The 5000-nt window shown below is 36.7% G+C and overlaps 1 protein-coding gene across 1 annotated transcript in view; it reads left to right on the top strand.

Moving 5' to 3' along the window:
* The window catches only part of LOC138013733 (uncharacterized), a 61909-nt gene that overhangs the window by 695 nt on the left and 56214 nt on the right, over nt 1-5000 (top strand). The window lies entirely within an intron of this gene.

The following is a 5000-nucleotide window of genomic DNA, read 5'->3' as shown; positions in this document are numbered from 1 at the left end:
TCTATTGAATCAACGCATTCAAGAAAAGATATTTCTCGCCTCATAACTTTCTAGAAATGAAAAACAAATTAACGCAAGATGAAATGGATTGTATCTTCTCGATCTTCTATAATAATATTCTAAGTATAAATCGTAACTAAGAGAATCTACAAAGTCATGTACTGGATGAGCTAGATTTCCATTTAAATGTTATTGGAGTCACTGAAACTAAAATCACCAATTCAAATTTTGCTTGCTGTCCTACAATACCAGGCTACGAATTTGAATACTTCCCCACACCTCTTGCCTCTGGAGGTGTCGGGATGTTGGTTGATGAAACATTGAATTATAAAGTCATAGAAAACATCTCTGATAAAGCATTCAAAGACTTATGGATTAAATTTTCTTTTGTTAAAAAGAAAAAAAAATGTAAAATGCGGTGTCATTTACAGACAGGGCTATTTTGAAGAAACGTACTATAGAGAAATTTACCTCAAACGCAAAGCAACCTTATATCTTGGGAGATTTTAACATTGACTTGCTAAAATCTGAGACTTCACAGTTTAGCAACGATTTCTTAGTCTCCCTCCAAAGGTGTTACCTCATTCCTACTATTGATAAACTTACACGTGTCCGTAATAACTCGGCCACCTTTGTAGATATTTTTTTTTGTAAACAATCCTGAACAAGTGAAAATTACTGGAAATTTGATCTCTGACATAAGCGACCATTTCTCCCAGTTTTGTATCATAAAGTCGGTCAGGAAAAAGCCCATAAAGTTTCATAAAACCAAGTCAGCGATTACTCACCCGTTTTCAACGGACCGATTCAATGACGATCTTAACATCGATATTGATAAGATGTTGATATATTGATAAGATGTTCTCTTCTCTTTACAACAAGTTCAACAAAATTGTTAACAAACATGCACCTATGAAAACACTTTCATACCGTAAAGCAAAGCAACTCCCTAGCTTGGAAAACAAAAGGGATCAAAACCACAATTAAGGATAAAAACAGACTCTATTTGTCAGGCGATGATGCTAAATATAAATTATATACGGTAAAGGTAAATTTGGGCGTCTCGCTCAACAACTAAAGCCAAAATATAGGGTGTTTTTGCAAGGACTTCCTGTTTCTATGGTAACTTTTACGTCACAAAAATGATTATCTTGTTCAGCAATAATTGATGTTTCACATGATACCGTAAAATTGCTGTTACGTGATAAAGTGTTGTAGTGTGAATCCTACTAATAACAAAGTCTCTTGAAAGTGTTGAGACTGGTTTGAGCCACCTTAAGATATCGTTTCCAAATTTTTAATTCTAACACATGATTGTACTACCCCAAATACCGTGTGAGGAATTTTTCGTTTGTCTTCCGAGTCTGATTTTATGGCACTTTTTCTGCCAAAATTAAGTATGAGGTGAGAGTTTCGACTTGTGCCTGATATTTCCTTCAATTCTTTACCTATCAAAAACTAAAATAAAATAAAGATAAATAAAAATACTAATAGAAACCCTACGTAATGTGAATAAACAGGTCCGGCAAGATTAGCAATAGATACCTGCGGGCCCGTCCACCTGTAAATAATTTAGTAATTCAAGAAATAAAGATGTTGTTGTAGGTTATTCGTCGTTCCGTTCAAAAAGCGATACGGCTTGGACATCATTTCAAATATTTAACAATTTTTCTACGAGGGCGAGTATATCCAGCAAGCCCAAGTAGAATTATTAAAAACTGCAGGATCAACAACTCTTCCACGTTGATTTTATTTAGCTTTTGTCCGCCTTTATTTTTTTTTCGCTTTTCAGATCGCTTTATTATTGATGCGTCCCTTGACCATACTTTTTGGTACAGCAGGTATATGAACTGATAACCTGTATCCCGCGAGCCAATGAAAATGCTGGACATCTGATATCCGCAGTTCAGTTTTTAATAATTAACAATTATTAAATTCTCAACCTCGGATAATGCATTTCGCGTGCTCTGATTGGTTCACTCAATCTCGGTTATCAGCTCATATACCTTGGTTTGACCTTATATGGTAAATGATTGCGTTAAGCGTTGCTAAACTAAAAATGTTTTCGCCGGAATGCGAAATTACTCTTTGAATAAAGCCAAAAGGGAGAAAAAAAACTTTTTTTGTGGAAAATTTGGATCAATTCCGACGTTTAGAAGTACGCGAAAAGGCAAGAAATGTTTTTGTGATGAGCCTGCGTCTGTCTGACAACAAGGTATTACACAACATCGCATCAGTTCTCGTCAAGTTTTTTTCGATTTCGCTCGGATTTGCTCGCTTTTTCCGTTCGTATTTTGTACTTTCGTAATTTTTGGGGTTAAAGGAATTTAATAAAACAATTATTCATGCACGTTCATTGAATATTTAAAAATTATTCCATTCGCACTTGTTGGATATGAGACTGGTCATAGCCAACTCGGCGCTGCGCGCCTCGTTGGCTATTTACCATCTCATATCCAACGCGCGCTTATGGAATAATTTTTAAATATTCAATGAACGTGCGTTGGATATGAGATAATAAATAGCCAACGAGGCGCGTAGCGCCGAGTTGGCTATAACCAGTGTCATATCTAACAGGCGCGAATGTAATAGTTGTTTTATTAAATTCCTTAAACTCTAAAAGTTCGGAAGTACGAAATACCACCGAAGAAAGCGAGAAACCCGAGCTAAATAGAAAAAAAACTTGATGAAGATGCTATGTTGAGAAATACCTGGTGATCAGACAGACGCAGCTTCATCACAAAAACATTTTTCACCTTTTCCCGTACTTCTTGAATCGCATGAGTTTTGAAAGAAAATAAGCAAATCTTCAGCAAGCGAACGGAAAAGGAAAAAAAGCCATTTCAGACACAACTGTCAAAAGCTGCAAACGCCTGCGACTAGGAATCGCGATAAGTATATACAATCGAATGGGCCCAAGGGCAATTAAGGATTAATTTCACGCGTATTTTCAAAGTTTCCACAAAAATTGGAAAACCTTTAAGATACAAATGAAATGTTGCGATTACATGTTTATCACATAAAGGGCAAAATCAGCTGAGGGAAGACCGTTAAATGCCGCGACAAATGACAATCAACATAACACGCTTTCAACAAATCGCTGCTGTCAACAGATATAACACTTAAAATGTATTTTATATGTGGACAAAAAGCACTTAAGTCAGAGCGAGAATCCACTTCACTAAGCAGTCGTTAACCAATCAGGATCAAGTAATCATGCCCTCCTGATTATCAAAAGTGCCGTCGTGATTAAGAAAAAATGCGATCCGTCTCAGCCAATCAGCATTCGGCAAAAAAGGTACAGATGATTGTTACTTAAAGTGGAGGAAAAAAATCCGATTTTCATTCCTGAACAAAGGAAAAAGCAATTAAACAACTTTTCAACAATACGCATCCACTTAAAATAACTCATCCTTAAAAATAACAAACAGTTTAGTGTCCAAAAAGGAATTTGTGGAGTAACTTATTCCACCAAGTTTGGGCTATTAAGCTTACTAGTTTACTGTTCTCTTTCTCTTTTTCTCGTCTTTCGTCTCTGCTCTTCTGTCATAGGCCGTCCAGGCATCATGCAACCTTATCAGATTCAAAATTAAGAAATCTTCTTAAGGTAAAATTTATGCCAAAAATTGTAATAAGGCAGAGCAAAAGGCAGCTCTAAAGAAATTTAACATAGACATTTAGCTTTAAGTTTATATCCCTCCAATACTTGACTTGAATAACTATATAGTAACCAGTGTGTCCTGATCACAGCTATATTATGTCAAACCTGGATTGAAACTGGCGAAAATGCAGGAAAAAATATTCTCCAAACCGTTTTCTACCTGAACATGAAAAGCATTGACTGCAAAGAGCTCTTGTTCTTGTATTATGAGGCCTTGTAGCCGCGTCCAGCCGCAGAAAGCGCGCGAAAAAATAAGCCTCGTTTACGTTCAGGTGTCTGACCTGGCCTGAGCCTGCGATTCAATCAAGGATTTGGTCACGTGATACCTGTCAACCGATACCATGTTCTGACACGTGTCAATCGACCATGACATACATACCCAATATCAAAGATGTACGCTGTAAACAAACTAGCTTGAGGACGTTCGCGCGAAAACCTTCCCACATTGAAATTTGTTTCATTTCTCCCCTGAAGTTAGGTCATAAATTACTTATTCCAAAAACGGAAAAAAATTGGGGGCTCACCGACTTTGTTTCGGAGAAAAAGGAAAGGAAAAATGCCCTAAATTCGATTGATAGGTCATCATATCGAGATGTAGCCTCATCTACTTACCCGTCGAAAATAAAAAAAATTATTATGTTAGAGTAAAGGTTTCTGTGCATAGAAATATAGGAGTGGTTTTTTTTAGATAATTACATGCCGCTGGGGATGTCGTTAACAGTAGAGTTAATCCTCAACGAGCGTTTTCGCAAGGAAGATCTTAGACAGCAATGACCAGAACCAGGTTGCTGACCAGCGGTTTTCGTTAAAACAATGGTTTGCTGGGGGTGCACAATCTCACAGGCTCATAAAACCTGGTTCTGGTCATTGTTCTTTAAGGTTTTTCTTTTTGCAAGCGCTACTCGTTGTAACCACATCCGGAATTGAGGACACAAGGAAAGAAAAATTAAAAAATTGTAATAATAACTTCTTACGTTGTGATTTTTTTTCATTTCATCATATTTTGTAGATTGTAAGAAGAGAAAATGATTTATGTCTTAAAAAATAGGGGTCACCGATGATATAAACGAGTAAAATCGATTTGATGTTGCGAAGCTCTTGGAAAATTTAGTTTGTAACGATTTTGCGTGACCTGTCGGGGAAGGAATGAAACCCAAGACAGGATCGATGGATGAAAGGCTTTTGCAAAAAAAAATTCTCGAGCATAGCAACGAAGTTTCAAGCAGGCGTTATCTTTATTTGGTTACTGTTTTGTATCATATCTCTCCATTGCCGTCTTTCTCATCTTCTGGAGTGAATTAGGAAGAGAAGATAATTCTGCTCTATTTACTCGGGCCCG

This window comes from Montipora capricornis, chromosome 8 (assembly GCF_036669925.1).
Source record: "Montipora capricornis isolate CH-2021 chromosome 8, ASM3666992v2, whole genome shotgun sequence".
Classification (NCBI taxonomy): domain Eukaryota; kingdom Metazoa; phylum Cnidaria; class Anthozoa; order Scleractinia; family Acroporidae; genus Montipora; species Montipora capricornis.
Note: the sequence above shows the minus strand (reverse complement) of the source record. Positions and strands in the feature narration are given on the sequence as shown.